Source organism: Petaurus breviceps, unplaced genomic scaffold (assembly GCF_028583685.1).
Source record: "Petaurus breviceps papuanus isolate PSGF00001 unplaced genomic scaffold, PetGlider_PUasm1.0 166, whole genome shotgun sequence".
Classification (NCBI taxonomy): domain Eukaryota; kingdom Metazoa; phylum Chordata; class Mammalia; order Diprotodontia; family Petauridae; genus Petaurus; species Petaurus breviceps.
Genome location: NW_027185737.1, coordinates 1,427,451 through 1,446,737, shown reverse-complemented (window position 1 = coordinate 1,446,737; position 19,287 = coordinate 1,427,451). Strand labels below are relative to the sequence as shown.

Here is a 19,287-nt window from a genome sequence, read left to right as displayed (position 1 = left end):
CGGATTCAGTATCCATATTTCTGGGCTCTTAATTTTGGGGAATGTGGTAAAGAAGAGAGAAGACACTTTCCCTAATGCTGTGTTTTTTGGTCCTTCGGTCAAGGTTCATCTTCTCCATGCTCTCTGCCCTCCCATTCCCCAGACTTTTACTAATAAAGCTAGGAACCAGTAGCTTTGCCCATGCAGAAGTGACCTCATCAGATGAGTTGTTCTCAGGGTTAGGGGTAGCTATAGCCAGTCCCAAACTACCTTGCATTGTTACAGCTTTGGAGTGACAAATTAGCCTTTCCCTCTTCTCCACACCTTATGCTAGTGCTAAAAATAAAAATAAGGAAGGAAATGGCCTCAAGAAATTACCTTGAAATTCAGAAAACATGAAACCTTGGCTCTGTCTAATTAAGATGACATTAAAAAGAATTGGGGGAAGGGGAGGGGAACCTGGGTGGCATTTTAAATTGAAAGCCAATTGTGCAGCATCTCTAATTTTGGTTCTGAACAAAGTTTCCAATCGGAGCAGAAAATATGACTTCAAAGACTATGCCCACTGATGGTGGAGCCAGAGGAAATGAAAAGAGCGGCATGGGGCTTTTCAGTACAATATGTGGAATGGGGGAGGGGGAGTTGTGCCAAGGCATGAATGCTGGGGGAAAAAAAGAATCCCTCTTGGGCATGCTGTGTCTTTAAGGAGATCAATGGAGCAGCCCTTTAGAGTAAGCTAATTGAGGCAGTGAAAATGTCCTGAGAGAATGGAAATCCATCTCTGGGGGGACACAGTGGGCTCCTAAGCCCAGGCCAACGGAGACTATGAGAAACTATGTCCAGTTTCACAGAACCACAGAATCTTAGAGTTGGAGGTGACCTTAGTGACCATCAAACCCCCCCATACCCAAAAGGAATCCTCACAATAGTATACTCAACAAGTGATCCATCTGCAGACTGTTCTTAGAAACCTCTGAAGAGGGGTAATCTACCACTTCCTGAGACAGCCCATTCCACTTTGGGACAGCTCTAATTATTGGGAAGTTTTTCCTGATATCAAATTTGCCTCTATGCAACTTCCCACCCACCTATCCTGATTCTGCCCTATGGGGCCAGAGAGGACAAATCTAACCCCTCCTCCACATCACAGCACCAAGTCATAGGACCATAGATTTAGGATGGAAAGGGACTTGAGAGGTCATTGAGTCCAATCTCCTAATTTTATGGATGAGGAAACCGAGGTTTAGAATGGTTTGATGCCTTACCCAGGATCACACAGCTAGGATCTGAGATTGGGATTCAACCTTGGACCTTCACGACTCCAAGTTCAGTACTTTATCCATTATGCCACATGTCGTCTAAGTCCTCCTTCTCTCCCCCCTCCCCCAGTCCTCTGCTTTCCAAGCTAAACATGCCTAGTTCCTTCAAACAGATTTGCATGGTCCTTCACAATCATGGGTACCATCCTCTGCATGTTCTCCTGCTTTCTTAAGCTGTGGTGCCCAGAACTGAATACAGCACTGTAGTTTGGGCTTCTTGGGATGCTTGGTAGTGTAGAAAAACAGCTCTGGCCAGGGCTTCAGGAAAAGGAGGTGCTACCACCAATTCATTATTTGCTACTGAGTACAACCCTTAACCTCTGAACCTCAGGTTGTCCTCACCTGTCAAAAGTAGAAAACAATTTTTGCCTTAGAAGAAAACTTTTCTTCACCTCAGTGCTTGTGAGACTCAAGGAAGTCAAGCGTTGTAAAAGCACTTTGAAAAGTCTTAAGTTCTGTACACATAGGAGGCCTTTTACTATGGTCATTTGCCTTTTCTTTGCTGTAGTTTCCTCATTTGTGAGATCACATTTATAGAAGGTTTTAAGATTTGCAAAACATTGATTTACTTTGAGGCCCAAAACAAACCTTTGAGGTAGTACTTTCACCTTAAATCATTTGTTGTGGTCCAGTCATTTTCAGTTGCGTCTGATTTTTCATGATCCCATTTGGTGTTTTCTTAACAAAGACACTAGAGTGGCTTGCCATTTCCTCCTCCAGCTCATTATACAAATAAGGAAACTGAGGCAAACAGGATTAAGTGCCCAGAGTCACACAGCTAGTAAGTGCTGAGGCCATATTAGAACTCAGGAGAGGAGTCTTTCTGACTTTAGGCCCAGCCTTCTATCCACAAACTACCTAGCTGCCATATCTTAAATGATTATTATGCCAATTATAGATAAAGAAGTTAAGGCTCAGAATGGTGGGGTGATTTGCTCATGGTCACACAGCTGGTAAGTGTCAAAGATAGGCTTATGAACCCAAGTCTTCCTAATTCCAAGTCCAGCCATCTGACAGTTGTACCAGGAGGCCTTCTTATCAGAGAGACTAAGCTTCAAAGGTGATACTGGGGACCATGCTGGAGACTGAACTTTAAAAAACACAAAATTTCTCCAAAATAGGGAAGAAAGTTCATCCTTTATAATCCTTTATCTGTGAATGCAATTCCCTAGGTAGACAGAATCCTACTGAGCTGAAGAATATAAGCTCCTTGAGTGCAAAGACTATTTCAGTGCCTCGTACATACCGTGTTTCCCCGATAATAAGACCTATCCCGAAAATAAGCCCTCCCCTTACTGTGTAGATTCCTCTAAAATAAGCCCTCCCCCGAAAATAAGCCCTATTGAGATTGCTACTGTAGTGAAGGTGATCCCCTGTGCTACACGCTACATTACGGTACCCTCTGTATGCACCGTCCCCCCCCCCCCCCGGGTGAAACGCACGCCGCGCTCAGAGCTGCAGCAGTGAGCGTGTCATCCTGTTCTTCCCCAGTGATTTGCTTGCTGGCACCATTGAGAGCAGTGCCGCGGAGGAGAGCTGAGGCAGGACAACATAAGCCCTCCCCTGAAAATAAGCCCTCTGGTGTTTTTCTTTCCAAAAAATTTAATAAGACAGTGTCTTATTATCGGGGAAACATGGGTAGTAGCCAGTTAACAAATGCTTACTGTTAAGCAGCATGGTAAGACTGACCATAAAGGTGAGTCTTGTGTAAAATAATCCATGACTTCTGGCCCTCCCCACTTACCAAGCAGCCACCTTCCTTCTCTGCATCAGCCCTTTGTCACTATGGCCTCTCCATCCTTTGGGTACCAAGGGTAGACTTGGCAACATAGGTATTCTGAGTCTGGAAGACCATAATTTGATGGAAAAATGGGCCCCTGGCCAAGCCAGAAAAGCATGCCAAGAGTCTATGTGAAACTTCTCTTGTCAGGCCCCAAGGTCCTACCTCATGGTACAAATCCTTTCTCCCTAGAAATGGAGGCCGAATGACTTGAGAGTAGGGTGTGGGAATGGAGACTGAAGGTTCTTTTAGAAATAAGGGTCAAACAGCTGTAGGAGGATTAGCAAATGGAAAGTTGGGAACAGTGATCAGTTCAGCCCGATTCTCCCACCCCCCTATTCACAGTAGAGATCTTATGCTCCACGCAAAGTGTGGTTGTTGGTCAGTCATTTCAGTCACATATAACTCTGTGTGACCCCATTTGGGGTTTTCTTGGCAAAGATACTGGAGTGGTTTACTATTTCCTTCTCCAGCTCATTTTAACAGATGAGAAAACTGAGGCAAATAGGGTTAAGTGACTTGCCTCAGCTTACACAACTAGTAAGTGTCTGAGGCAAATTTGAACTCAGGAAGAGGAATCTTCCTGACTCCAGAAACAGCATTCTATCTACTGTGCCACCTAGCTGCCCCCAGGCAAAGTAGACCTGCCTTTAATGGACTCCTTAATTTCTCAATCCCATCCAAACAGACACATAGACAGACAATAGACATTTTTACCAAAAATAACCTGGTAGTCTAAAGCCCATGGAAATAACTCTTCCTTGGGATTTGCCACACAACAAAGTTGACTTGCCTATTGAATGCCTTCCTTGCACTCAAGAGGTATGCTATTTTGGCATGGCCTGCTGGGCTTCTTTAAAGATGTGGGGGCTGGCAAAATTTTGGGCATGGGGATACCATTTGTTTTTCCCATTTTTCCTGGTTGACTAAGAACAGAGAAATTATTTATTGTATACACTATTATAAGATTTACTTTAATGCAATAATTACAAACCTGTTGGATTCCAGATATTTCACTAATGTCTGAATCTTCAAGTCTTCAGAACATGTTTTCTTTAGCACTTATAGTAAGACTTATGAAGCAACTTTTAATCATATTTGTCCATTTCAAGGTTGTTGTTGTTTTTTAATCAGCATTTTTAATGAGTTCCCCAGAGTAGTTTGGGATCATTAATATGAGGCACTTTGGGATATCACAGCTTTAGTGGTGGTGACTTGAACACTGTTGTAAAGCTGAATTGCCCATCCATAGATTTGAGTCACTTGAGCTTAGAAATTGTTGACACAGTTGGACAAATTATTGGTCACATCTGTCTTGTCATACATTTAGCTAAGTTTTTATGTCTTGTGAGGTTCCCATTTGTCAATTCAAGTCAACAAATATTTATGAACTGCCTATAAGGCAGATGGCTATGACACAGACCCTGACCTCATGGAGATTCCAATCTAACATGGGGAGGATAAGTACTTAAATATATATGATACAAGGGAGAATGAGCTAAGTGCTAAGGAACAGTCCAGGCAAGGATGGAGAAGGAAGAGATCTCTTTCGCCCAGGAGTGATTAGGAAAAATGCTTAATGGGGGAGGTGGATGGAAGAACAGGAAGGACTTCAAATAGACAGAGATGGGAATGGGGGAGTCTGCATTAGGCATTTGGGATGGTGTTGAGCCAAGGCATGGAGACAAAAGAGGGTGGGATGAGAATGGAGAATGGAAAAGAGTCCAGTTTGGCTGCAGAGAAGGGTAGTACTACAAAGTAAGGTTAGACAAGTCAGAGCCAGATTGGAGCTTGGACAAAGCTATTTCAGTAGAGATCAGGGTTGAGTGGGGTGTGGAAGCCAGATTGCAAGTGGTTGAGGAGTAGGTGGGTGGTGAGGAACTGGAGACAGCAAGTATAGACTGTACTTTCTAGGTTTTTTACGGTGGTGGAGAGAGATAGCAAACTAACTTACAGGGGTGACAAGATGAAGTGATGGATCTTTTTTTTTTCCTTAAGTTAGGGGAAACCTGAATATGTTGGTAGGCAATATAGAACCAGCCAGTGTCAATCCTGAAGAATCATATGAGACAGGGTTTGCTTAATGTAGGTATAGGGAGGGCCTGAGGCAGCTGCCTCTTTAGCCAAAGGTGCTCTAAGATCCAGGTGCACCTAGAGCTTTGGTTTCTCCTTCTGAAATATGACAGTCATAACAAGTGACCAACTTGAAGACCTCCAGTAGCAGGACCCCCACTTCCTCTTGTTCCACTCTAGCACACATTAGCTTGGAGTCAGAAAGATTGAGGTCGTGTACCAACTAGCTTCAGGAAGCTGCCAAGGTTACTTGACCTTTAGTTTCATCTATAAAATGGGGTTGATAATAATAGCACTAGGGCCGCTAGGTGGCACTGTGGATAGAGTGCTGGGCCTGGAGGCAGGAAGACTCATCTTCCTAAGTTCAAATCTGGCCTCAAACACTTACTAGATGTGTAGTCCTGGTCAGATCACTTAACCTGTTTATCTCAGTTTCTTCATCTGGAGTTGGAGAAGGAAATGACAAAACACTCCAATATCTTTGCCAAGAAAACCCCAAATAAGCTCACAAAGAGTCTGATACAACTGAACAACAACAAAAAATAATGGCATTTACCCCAGCAGGGTTGTTGTGAGGCTTGAGTATTTAATGTATGTAAATCACTTTAGAACTTAGAGCACTATATAAATGTAAGCTATATTATATCCCTAAATCACGAGGAAATTTTTTTTCTGACATCAAGCGTAAATTTGCCTCTTAGCCTCTTCTACCCATTACTGGCTCCCAGTTCAGCTCTTACGGACCAAAAAGAACACGTGTAATCCCTTGTCCAGGAACAATCCTTTAAGTACTTGGAAGCAGCTCCCTAGGCTTCCCAGCCCACCTAAACATCCCCATTTCTTTCTGCCAGCCCTGGTATGGCATGAATGGCTTTTCTCCCTTTTGGTTGCTCCCCAGAAGGTCGCCCTTCTCTGAATGCCCTCCAACTTATCAGCATCTTAACTGTGGTGCCCAGTTCTTGGCCATATTCCTCTTGGGCAGGGCAAAAGAGCAAAGTCATCTAAGATAACCATGGGTGCCCTTCTACTTCTCTTAGTGTTATCTTTAACCTTCTTTCACTTCTTCTCTTGTCCCTACTCTTCTAGTCAGGGAGTTCGTCTCTGGCCACTTCTTGGACAAGTCCTTTAACCTCTTTCAACCCTGGTTTTCTCACCTATAAAATGAGAGAGTTGGACTAAATGACCTCTAGGTTCCCTTCCATCTCCAACTCAATAATTCTATGAATCAAATATGTTCATTCTTGTAGTGATATCTCTCCCAGGGAATCTGTATTGTTTCAGACGCTGGCAGAGAAAATGCAAAGTTTAATCCCTAAGAACACAACATTAATGTATGAAATTTGGTATGTGTGGCAAGATTTTTTGAGGGGAAGGAAATATTTTTGAGCAAAGAGACTTTCTAAGAAGCCCTCAGATACCACCATATAGGCAAGCATCTTTTTCCAACCATGCCCCTGAGGCCTATTTCTTTTCCCTTGCCCAACTCTATAGGCAGAGAACAGAATAAGCCCCTATAAGCAGGCTATCTGGGAGTGGGAGTCTCCAGATCTCAGACATAGGGGCTTACTATGGTAGAAATGTGAGGAAAGGGGTAGGGCTCTGTTAGTGTTTGTTGTTTTAGAACTCTAAGGGAACCCTGCCCATTTTAGGGTCAGAACTACACACTGATGATTCATAGACCTCAGATACTTTTCTAAAGGTACTATCCCACTGAAGGCCTACTAAGCATGGTGAGTCACAATTAAGAAATTTAGACTCATCTTCTTGAGTTTAAATCTGGCCTCAGACACTGTGTGACCCTGAGCAAGTCACTTAACCCTGTTAGCCTCAGTTCCTTGTCTGTAAAATGAGCTAGAGAAGGAAATGGGAAGCCATGTTAGCCTCAGTTCCTTGTCTGTAAAATGAGCTAGAGAAGGAAATGGGAAGCCACTCCAGTATATTTGCCAAGAAAACCCCAAATGGAGTCACAAAAAAAAATCTGACATGACTGAAATGACTGAACAACAAAAAGAGTCTCTGAAAGCTGGATGAGAAAATATACATATTTATGTTCATTAACATCTAACTGAAATTTAGCCTTTCCTTCAATTATTTAAAAACTTTATTCTTATAAGGGGCCCATAGGCTTTGTCAGAATTCCAAAAGAATACATAACACAAAAAAAAACCACTAATGTAGCCCAATTCTTGCCCCCATTTTACAAAAGAACAAACTTAGGCCCAGAGAGGGGCAATGATTTAGCCAAGGTTAGGGGCAGAGACTTAATGACAAAGCTGAATCTTCTACTCCTGATCCAGGGTTCTTTCTTACTCCCACAATTCTATATATCTATTCTCCCTTTGATTACCCTATTCTAAATTAAGGTCTTTCTGCATTCAGGGCCTTTGCTAGTTGTCTTGATTTTTGTCTTGCCACTGGACTTTGATGACCCTGAAGGAGACCGTGAGGCTGATGACTTTGCCTGACACAGCTCTGCCTCATTTAAACCCAATTCATTTGAAAGTCAAGACATCACCCTCATAATGTCATTGGTCCTCTTGGAGAATGAAGGACAAACAGCAGCAATCCTCTTCCAGATGCCTGCTCCCTCCACCACCACCATCGCCTCTATAGAAAGCTCATCATCTGAAAGCTCCAGTTGTATTAGCTGTGTGACCATGGACACAAGTTTATTTATCACTAACATGAGAATAATAATAATAATAATACTTTCCCTACCTGCCCCCAAAGGATTGTGAACAAAGTATTTGGTAAACTTTAAAGTATAAAATTAGTTGTAGATATTGTCATCATCGTTGTTACATATTATCTCAGTGCCCATGGGGAAAAGACAATGGAGAGAAGAGTCTGTGAAGCTTCCTCCAAAGGCCTCATTTCTTTTCCTTATTTGCAAATTCTCTCCACTATAGTTTTGGGGGGGGTGGGTGTTGTTGGGGTTGTTGTTGTTTTGACCAAACCAAAGCCAGGAGAAAGTGCCTTTGACTTGAGGGATTCTTTGCCTTTGCTCTGGCTCAAAAGGTTTTCTGAAACCCCAGCCACCTGGTCCTTCCCTTCCCCATCCCCTCCTCTTTGGGGGCTGTTAATCATCTTCTATAGGCTCTCTTCTTTCTAGTGGACTCTTGCAGCTAGGAGACAAGACGTTACCATGGTAACAAAGCTCCTTAGATATATGCTGCCTTTAGGATCAGTGTGTCTGCATTCCCATGCCTTTAGGCTCGATTCCTCTCCTCTATTTGTCTCTGACTGTCTCCGTCTCTGTCTCTCTGTCTCTCTTTTTAGGAAGCAGACAAAGATGCTCTGAGCTTGTGGCTAGCAAGAAGGGGAAGGAGGGAGAAAGTGAGAATGGAGTGTCTTGCTCACACTGTTTCCTCTCATAGGCTTTGTTTATCAAATGCACTGCCTGTGAAAACCTGCTTTGCTGTGCCCTCCCTCATGTTCTCCCTTCCCCCCAGAATACTACAGTCTCCTCCTTGTGGGCCCAGGTGTTCTAGAGAGCTTCTTCTCTATTGAAACTGAGCAGAGGGAGCCAAAGAGAGGAGCAGGAATGGGAGGATAATGGAGCTGCTGCTCCCCCACGATTAAAAAATAGCAGCTGTTAGTGTGTGCTTTTTCTACCACTGAGGATCTGACAGTCATCAGTCTCCTCGAAGCCTCCCACCTCCTGCCAGGTGAATTGGGGTTATTTGGATTTTTCAGATGGTAAAAGTGAGATTTAAATAGATGGGGCTGCTGGGTGCAGGAAACTGGTCACTGGCTCCAAGGGAAGATTGGTCTTTGCGTGGGTGAGGAAGAGAGGCTGCAGAGAAGACCCAAAAAAAAAAGATGCCAAGAAGACTAGATTGACTGTTGATTCTATTACCAGTGCTAATGAAGGGGGAGGAGGTGTGTGAATGATAATTCAATTAAATTTCAGTTCACAGAATTATAGACTGTCAGAGCTGGAAGGGACCTTGGAAATCATCTTATCCAATGCGTCATTTTACAGAGGAGAAAACCAAGGCCTAGAGAGAAATTGACTTGCTAAAGGTCACACAGTGAGTTAGTGGCAAAGCTGGGACTAGCACCCACGTCTCCTGACATCTATTCAAGTTCAGAATTCTTTCTGTAACACCCCAATTTAAGCTAACAAGTCTTCCTGAGGTACTGCTATATGTTTAGCATTTTACTAGTTTTCTTGGGGAATAAATAGATGCATATAGAGATACATATATACCTTCTTTTCCATATAAAGTTAGGGAATATATATATTGAGCATATTCCTTGCTTTCAAAGCAAGTCTAGTTGAGGATACAAGGCAATTAACCAACTGCTAAACTGGAAGTGTGTCCAGATGTGTAGTTTGGACAGTAAGTGCTCTCTGGCTGTCTGGAGGGGAGAGGTCAGTGTTGGCTCATCATTGAGATGGAAAGCTTCAAAGATGAGGTGGCATCAGAGATAACACAATCTCACCCCCCAAGAAAAAATGAAGCCACTTATCAGGAGCTCCCCCCTCTCCCCTCTTCATTTCACATCATTTAGACATCTTTCTCCACCATTTCCTCCTTCACGTCTGTCTCAGATGATGAAATGACCCTTCTCTTTGTCAAAGCAAGTCCCTTTACATGTGCCATTGATCCCACCACCTCCTGAGTCTCCAGCAAATTGCCCCTAATATTCTCCCCATTCTACTGGCTTCTTCCTCACTGCCTTCAAACATACATATATCTCCCCTGTCCTTAAAAAACCCTCATTTTATCCTACCATCTCTGCTGGCTATTATCCTCTGTGTCTTCTCCCCTTAGTGGCCTAACACCTTGAGAAAGATATCTACATTTGACTTCCTTCCCTCTCACTCTGCTCTATAAACCTCTTCAATTTTGTTTCCCCCCTCATGGTTCAACTGAAACTGCCCTCTCCAAAGCTGCCAATGATCTCTTAATTGCTTAATCCTTTTCTCAAATCCAATCTTTCTTGGTCTGTCTGCAGCCTTTGACATTGTCAATAACCTTCCCTTGGATACCCTCTCTTCTCCAGGTTTTATGCACTGCTATGTCCTGGTTCTCCTCCTACCTGTCTGACCACTCGTTTTCCGATTCTTTTACTGGTTCTTCATCTAGGTCATATGCATTAACCATGGGCATCCCTGCTGTGGTTCTGTCCTGAGCCCTCTTCTTTTTTCTCTTTATACTCCCTCACTTGGTGATCTCATTAACTCCCATGGGTTCAATTATCATCTCTAGGCAAATAATTCTATGTATATATCCATCTCTGTTCTCCTTGCTGAGCTACAATCATACATCTCCAACTACCTTTGGACATGTCAAACTGGATTTCTAATGAGCATCTCAAATTCAATATGCAGTCATCATGTAATGACCATTATATAATTACATTATATATAATTACAACTCATTATCTTCTCCTCCCCCCCAAAAAAAAATCTCTTCTCAATTTATCTATTATTGTCAAAGACACCACTGTTCTCCCAATCACTCAGGCCCACAACCTTGAACTCATCATCAACTCTTTGCTCCTACTCATCCCACATATACAATCTGTTGCCAGATGTATCTACTTTTACATCATCTATCATATACATCTACTTCTCTCCACTCGTATAACCACCACCCTAGTTCATGTCCTCAGGTCCTCATCACCTCTTACATGGACTATTATACTAGCCTTCCCATCAGTCTCCCTGACAAGAGTCTCCCCATTCCAATGCATTCACAACTCAACTGCCAAGGTATTTTTCTTCTTTTTTCTTTTTGGTAAATAGTATTTTTCCCCAATTACATGTAAAGATAGTTTTCAACATTCATTTTTATAAGATTCTGAGTTTCATATTTTTTCTCTATCCCTCCCTCTCATTGCCCTTCCCTTGTGATGGCAAGCAATCTGATATAGGTTAAACATGTGCAGTCATGTAAGCATTTCCACATTAATCATGTTGTGAAAGAATGGAACAAAAGGAAAAAGTCACCAAAGAGGTGAAAATCTTTACTCTGCATTTAGATTTCATAGTTCTTTCTCAGGGTGTGGATAGCATTTTCCATCATTCATCTTTTGAAATTGTCTTGGATCATTGTATTGCTTAGAAGAGCTAAGTCAGTCATACTTGATCATCACACAGTGTGGCTGTTACTATGTACAATGTTCTCCTGGTTCTGCTCACTTCACTCAGCATCAGTTCAGGTAAGTCTTTCCAGGTTTTTTTAAATCCACCTGCTCATCATTTCTCATAGCACAACAGTATTCTATTGCATTCTTATACCACAACTTGTTCAGCCATTCCCCAATTGATGGGCATCCCCTCAATTTCCAATTTTTTGCCACAAGATGTTTGGTCATATCATCCCCCTGCCCAGTGAGCTCCAGTGGTGCCCAGTTACCTCCAGGATAAAGTCCACTGTTTGGTATTTAAAGCTCTTCATAGCTTTGTCCCTTTCTGCCTTTCTAGCCTTCTTACACCTGACTCTCTTCCATGTTCTCTATCGTTCAGCTACACCAACTAATTGAGTTTCCTTGGACATGGTACTCCACCTCCTATCTCTTGATTTTGCATCAGCTGTCTCCCCATGCCTGGATGTTCTCCCTTCTCACCTGTGCCCTCTTAGTTTTCTAGCTCCCTCCAAGACTAAGCTCTTTATCTTACCTTCAGAGAGAGAGAGAGAAATCAATCTTGTATGAACCTTGACATTTACATGTTGTTTCCCCCATTAGAATGTATGCTCCTTGAGGCACTAGGTTTTTGCCTTTCCTTTCTATTCCCAGAGCTCAGTGTAGTAAGCTCCTAAATGTAGACAGCTTGGGCCAGGAGTCAGAAAGTCAGATTGTCCTGAGTTCAAATCTAGCCTCATATGCTGCTGTATGACCCTGGGCAAATCACTTAACCTCTCTTTGCCTCCATTTCCTCAACTATAAAATAGGAATAATAATAGCATCTGCCTCACAGAGGCACACAATAATAATCTGCCTCACGGAGACATTGTGAAGATAACATGAGATAATATTTATAAAGCACTTAGCATAAAGTGCCTGGCTCATAGTAGGTACTTTAGGAATACTTATTCTCTTCCCTAAATGCCACAGAAGTGCTTATTGGCTGAATGATATAAATGGTACCTCTTTTCTGAGGGTTTTTGGATATAGTTCAAGATGGATGTTCTAACACACTAACCAATTCAGAAACTCTCCCCTTTCTTTCCCAGCCCATGGTCCACCTGTAAGCAAACCTTCACACCAAACTATGTGAGGGCAAGCCAGTAGCATGGCCATAGATAATCTTTAAAGCCCTCAGTCTACCGGTCAGCCATCTCCCCCCCGTCTGCAACCTCCTGCCCTCCCTCTTCATCTCCAGTTTTCAATATTCTTCTCTTCCTTCAAGGCTCAGCTCAGCAATTGCCTCCTCTGTCCAGCTTCCCTGGCTCTAAACATATTTTCTTCTGCCTCAGAACTTTGGTTGGATCTGTCTTTTGCCCTCATCCCCTCATAACCCTCCCTTACATTTATTATCTAGGTACATGTATGGAGTATGCCTACTCCAACCCCTATAGGACATAAATAAGCTACTTGTGATGGAAGACTGTCATTTTTTCACTTTTTGCCTCTCCAGTGCCAAGAATAGCACTATGCACACAGCAGTTATTTAATAAATGTTTGTTTAATTGTATTGATAATGAGAGTTAACAATAATGGTTAACATTTCTATAGTGTTTAAGGTTTACATAGCACTTACATATATTATATTCTTTGATTCTCACAACAACCCTGTGAGAAAGGGGATATTACTACCCTCAAAATTAGGTTAAGAGAGTTTAAGTGACTTGCCCAGAATCACGTAGCTAGTGTCTGAATCGAATGAAACGGGATTGAATTTTGCACTAAGCCTTAGGCCCAAGAGAAATGGAAGCTGTGCCACAAGGAAAGAAGGTAAAATTGATTCGTTTTCACAAGCTTGGAAAAGGAAGGATTGGGAAGGAGAGAGGAGCAGGGTGCTGCTTTCTAGCTTCTTACTTATGCAAGGCTGGGCCTCTAGACATAGGGAGAGAACCAATGAAAGATGTCAGGTAGTAAACTGAAAGAGAGGAAGGGTTGGAGAAGGGTGGCAAGGGAAAAGAGACACCTCAGGGAAGGCATGAGAGAGAATAGGAATTGGTTATTTGCCAGCAAAGGAAGGGATTTGCAGAATTAGCAGCCAAACTTGGAAGTTATACAGCTGTGCCAAGTTGAGTCTCCAGAGCTGAGGGCCTCAATGGCACCAAGCGGCCCCTCAGAAGGGGGGACATGAATGGAAGGGATTTGGGGCAAGAGAAGGGGGAGTAAAGGCTCTCTGCCAAAAAGCTGAGGATTTTGTCATTTCCAGAGGCAAAAAAAAAGTCTGACATTTTGGCTGGGGAAGGCAGAAAGATAGGGAATGGGAAAGACAGGGAAGTTTCATATTTAAACTTTCATTACTGCACAGGGTTCAGGACTTGGTACTTGTGTGACCAGTTCTACCAAATTTCTTCTAGGTCACCCAGCAAAAAATGTTGGGACTAGTAGACCTTTCCCTCTTTGGATTGACTGAGGGAGACAGGCCACTAGCATTTGGCTGCTTATAAAGACAGAGGGCAGGATGATGAAATTAGCTGGGTACCAGCTTTCAGTTCCTTGGGGGCCTTAGATATTTCTGTTCCTTACAAAACTCCGAACCATTGTGAACAAAGCTGCCTGGTGGGGCTATTTAGCAAACCCTGCTTTGGGGTTTGTTCTTTCCAAAGTATTTGAGCAAGGGGGAGGGGTAGAAACCAGAAGCAGCCAAGACAAGGTGAGGAGGTAATGAACATCATGTTAGTGCAGCTATCAGTGGCCTCTCCTTCCTTGAATATCCCCAAAGATAAGTAGGCCTCCCACCTAAACCACAGGTGCAGTATAAGGAATAAACCAAGAGGAAATGGGAAAGGAGTTAGAAAAACAGGGAGGAGCAAGGAGATAAATCCAATTTAATTCAAATAGTATTTTTCAAGTACCTGCTGAGGGCCAGACACTGTGCTTAGCACTGTGGATACAATAACAAAAGGGGGAAAAGTCCTTGCCCTCAAGAAGCCACTACTCTACTTGGAAGAAATAACACAGATACATATATACACAATATATACAAGCTAAAGGCCACTAGGTGGCACCATAGTGCACAGAGTGCCTAGGAGTCAGGAAGACCTGGGATAATTATTTAGTTGTATGACCCTGGGAAAGTCACTTGACTTTTTAATGCCTCCGTTTCCTCTTCTGTAAAATGAGAATAATAATAGCACCTACCTCCTTCGTTGTCACAAAGATAAAGAAGTCCACAGAAGTCTAAAAGCTGTGAGCCTGGTAGGAAATGAGGAGATAGCTATCTTGGGCTCCTTCCTTATACAGGACAGAGATAAGATAAGATGTAAACAAGGAGTAAATGAAATTAATCAAGAAAGACTGGAGTTATACATATTGTGAAGGATTTTAAGTGACAAGCAGGGGAGTCAGTATTTGTTCTTAGAGGCAATAGGGAGATACTGAAGCCTCTTTTTTGCTTTTTTTTTTTTGGAAGGCAGTTGGGGTTAAGTGACTTGCCCGAGGTCACATGGCTAGTTTTTGTGTTAAGTGTCTGAGGCCGGATTTGAACTCAGGTCTTCCTGACTCCAGGGCCAGTGCTCTATTCACTGTGCCACCTAGCCACCCCATACTAAAGCTTCTCAAACTGGGGTGTGACATATGCTTTAGAAATATTGATTTAGCTGCTGTTTAAAGGATGAATCTGAGAGGAGAGAGCCCAGAGGACGGATGACCAATTGAGAAGCCATTGCAATAGTCCTGGTAAGAAGGGAACAGGGTCTGAACTAGCATGGTGACCATGGGAATGGATTGCAGGGAAAACATGTTGTGGAGATAAAGTTGGAAAGAGGCAGAGGTTAGATATGGGGCACAAGGATAATGAAGAGAGTAATGGAAATAAGGCTAAGAAAGATAGATTGCAGCCCTATTGGGAAAGACTTTCAATGGCAAACTAAGCAGTTTATATTTTATCATAGAGGCAACAGAAGCCTCTAAAGGTTTTTGAAGCAATGACTTAAGCAGACCTATACCTTAGGAAGGTTATTTTGGCAGCTAAATAAAGTATGATTTGGAGAACCTTGATCCCTTTCTCCTCACTGATGCCTCTGAGGAGGAGATGGGTGAAAAGGTCAACACTAGATTTCCCCAACCAATCCCACACTCCTTGTAGGCCAGGCCTGTATGACAAGCTGAGGAGTGTGGTGGCGCATGAAAATGGGTATGTGCATCCTCACTGCTTTTGTCATCTGCCCTTCCACACTCCAAGACCCTCCCTTGCCATATCTCTCATCTAGAAGTAGGATTGAACCAGACCAGGTATCTCTAACAGGATAAAGAAAAAATATAAGTATTCCTAAGTATCTACCCCTCATGAAGCACTTCCCTCCCCCACAGAAATTGTGACTGAGAGGACCAGGGGCCTTGGCACAAGGAAGGACCAAGAGCAAGGTTACCACAGGTTGGGAGTAACAGATAATTGACCAACTTGATTCAGTCCAAGGCATTCCCCCTCCCTGCCTGGCCCCAGGATCAGAAGGCCTTTCAGGAGAGCCTGAGGATTTCTTTGCTCTATTTTGGCCTGGGTACTTTGCCCCACCGCAGTCCATCTGGCTTTGTGTCCATTGCCATGTGGGACCTACACTCTGGCACCACTGGGAAGCAGAGCAGATGCCTTGTTTTGCCTGGTTCCAGCTGTGCCCTGTGCTCCCAGTTGTTTTGGTTGATGGGAATATTTGTCACTGTTGTTTTTTACACCTGTCTCCATTCCACCTGCTACATGAAAACACCAGCCAGCATCAACACTGTGACACTGCATTCCCTGGACTCCACTAGAGGTCCTTCAGGACATTGACTACAGGAGGTATCATCCATTAGTGGGCATAGTTGAATGGGGAAGTGATAGGCACTAGAGAGTGTCAGCCATTCTGGCTGAGTCACCATCAATGCTGTGGCCCAAGATTCTCTTTTTTCTTCCCCAGTGCTAGGATAGAGGCAGATATGATGAGGTGAAAAGAGCTTCAGATTCGGAGCCAGAAGACCTGTGTTCAAGTCCCTTCTTGGGTATTTTCTACCTATGTGATCTAGACAAGTCACCTAATCTCTCTGGGATTCAGTTTCCTCTTCTGTAAAATGAGGACTAGATGATCTTTAATGTTCCCTTCTGAGCAGCTGGGTGGCACAAGTGCCAGGCCTGGAATCAGGAAGACCTAAGTTCAAATTTGGCCTCAGACATTTACTAGCTGTGTGACCTTGGGTAAGTTACTTAACCCTGTTTGCCTTAATTTCCTCATCTGTAAAGTGAGCTAGAGAAGGAAATGGCAAACCACTTCAGTATCTTTGCCAAGAAGAACCAAAATGGGGTCATGAAGAGTCAGACATGACTGAAATAACTCAGCAACAACAAAGTTTACCAATGGTGGGCCAATGCCATATAACCTGTATATACAAAGAACAGAACATTAGATTATGGGCTAAGGGTGTCATCCTCTGTACACCCCTGTCATGTTGTGTGCTGTGTGGATGCTGGGCCATACATACATTCATGCATTATTTCATTCAGTGAAGACTTTTTGAGAACCTGCTGAGCTCCAGCCCTGTGCTAGGTACTATGGAGAGATTCAGAGAAGCTGACCTCAGGGAGCTTGGAGTCTTCCAGGGGAAAGGACTACTTCTCATGAAAAGTTAAATGGCCATGTGCCAAGGACCAGATGAACAGTACAGACAGCAAGTGTTATTGGAGTTTAGAGGCAAGAGAAATCTGTGGAGTCTGAGGTGGTCATAGAAGGCTTCATGGAGAAAACAGAACTTGATCTGGGCTTCAAAGGATAGGTAGGCATTGAATAATCAATCAACAAGAATTTATTAAGCCTTATCCTGTTCCAGGCACTGTGCTAAACCCTGGGGGTACAAAGAGAGGCCAAAATAGCCCCTGCCCTCAAGAAGCTGAAATACTAATGAGAGAGATAACATGTCAATAAGTAGGTAAATGCAGAATAGAAGGAAGATGTAGGCAAAGAGGAGAGAGCAGAGCATTCCCAGCAAAGGTGTGATACCAGAAATGCCTATATTCTGCCCTGGAAACAGTGAGGAGACCAGTCTGACAAGACCTTAGTAACTGCTGAAGGACGAACAAATCTGTCAGTGTTGTAAGTTCCATGTCTGGAGCACCTGCTTAGGACCCCAGAACAAGTAGCTGAAACCCCCTCCTAAGACAAACAGGTGTGGTTAATGGAAGCACCTATGCTCAGCACCAGCACTGTCGCCCGATCTGCAGAGCCTCCCAAGGTCTTCCTTTTTCTTCCTCCTCCTGTCCTAGAGCTGTGTCTATGTCATTGGGACTAGCAGACTGTAACCATAGCTCCAGCCTTCTTCTGGAATGACTAAGAGAAGAATGAGAAGGCAGAATTGGAATAATTCCCCCGGGGCTAGACTTGTTTCATGCTGGGCCATCTCCTCTAAGAGGAAAAAAAAGCAAATAAACAAATGTCCTGAAATCTACTTTCATGTGTCAGAAATAAATATATTAAGTAAGAAAGACGTCATAGTCCTGGAAACTGAGTTCCTGGGGAAATGCAAGGAGCACCTTCTTGCCTCAGTCCGTAGAAACTTGAGAATTGTGGAAATTTTTTTAGCCCTGGAAAGGATCTTAGAAATGTCCAGTCCCCATCATTTGGCAGAAAAGAAGATCAGAGCCAAGGGAAGTTAAATTACTTGCCCAAGGTCACACATCAGATTACCTTTTAGCATTTAGTCACCTGAACTGAAACCTTTGCACAATCTCCTCAAGAGACTTCCCTGACTGTCCTCACCCCTGATGTCCAGAGAATCAAAACATCCTTGATGGGAGCTAGAAGGGACCTTAGAGGTCATCTAGTCCAGTCCTCTCCTTTTACAGACTTAAAACTAAAGCCCAGAGAAGTGACATGACCTGCAGAAGGTCATACAGTTGGTGAGTGGCACAGCCAGATTCTCTGAATTCAATTCAGCTCTCTTTCCATTGACACATTCAAAGAGTTTCTCCCATGTACTCCTGGTCCTAGAAAAACATGCCACCCCTGTAGCTTTCTTCAAAGTTAAGTCACCATGTTAACAGTATGGATTAGGCTCATGAGAACAGTCTTGAACAGTCTTATTACAGAGAGGGAAGACAAGAGGAATACAGACTGTAAGTCAGGTAGACATAGGGACAGCAAAGGGATAAGGAGGCAATTCTTTGTAACTTTCTTCGTTTCAAATGGGGCTTTTTCCAGGTCTTCAATTCTATATGTGACCATCTGTCATCTGCCTATCTCTCTGTCTTTGTGTTTATTATCTATCTGTATTTCTATATCTTTGTCTATCTATATCTCTCTCTGTGTGTTGGTATATCTATCTCTTTGTGTGTCTTTATCTGTCTTTCTATCTCTTTGTCTGTGTCTGTCTGTCTGTCTATCTATCTAGGCCCAGGTCCCCTGCTTTCTGAGAAATCTTTTTTTCCCCTTTTCTTACTAGTCTAGATCCTCTCAACTTGAACTCCGATTACTTTCTAGCCCCTTCTCTGACTCTTCCCTACCCATGGGTACCTAGTTTTCATTCTACTCCAGGTTTCTCATGGCCATCCAAACCAAATTTAAAAAAATCATCTGCATGAATTGCCCCATTTAAGGAAGTCTAGAGAGATTTCCTCCAGTATTTTATACTTCCTAAGCCTCATTCAGATTCAGGACTTTCTACAATTAGCATGTCCGAGACTAGCTATATCTTCATTGAATAATGCATAGTGTTCCCCATAGTAATGGGATAACTAATAGAAATAGCTAGGAATGGGGCGGCTAGGTGATGCAGTAAGGGGTGGCTTACAGTGAATAGAGCCCCAGCCCTGGAGTCAGAAGGACCTGAGTTCAAATTTGACCTCAGACACTTAAACACTTACTAGCCGTGTGACCTTGGGCAAGTCGCTTAACCCCAACTGCCCTCCAAAAAGGAAAGAGAGAGAGAGAGAGAGAGAGAGAGAGAGAGAGAGAGAGAGAGAGAGAGAGAGAGAGGCGGCCAGGTAGCACAGCGAGTAAGAGCCACCGGCTCCAGTGTTGAGAAGACCTGGAGATC

General features: G+C 43.2%; 1 protein-coding gene across 1 annotated transcript in view; it reads left to right on the top strand.

The window, feature by feature from the left end:
- The window catches only part of GNAO1 (G protein subunit alpha o1), a 140,701-nt gene that overhangs the window by 56,114 nt on the left and 65,300 nt on the right, over positions 1 to 19,287 (top strand). The gene's annotated exons all lie outside the window — the stretch shown is intronic.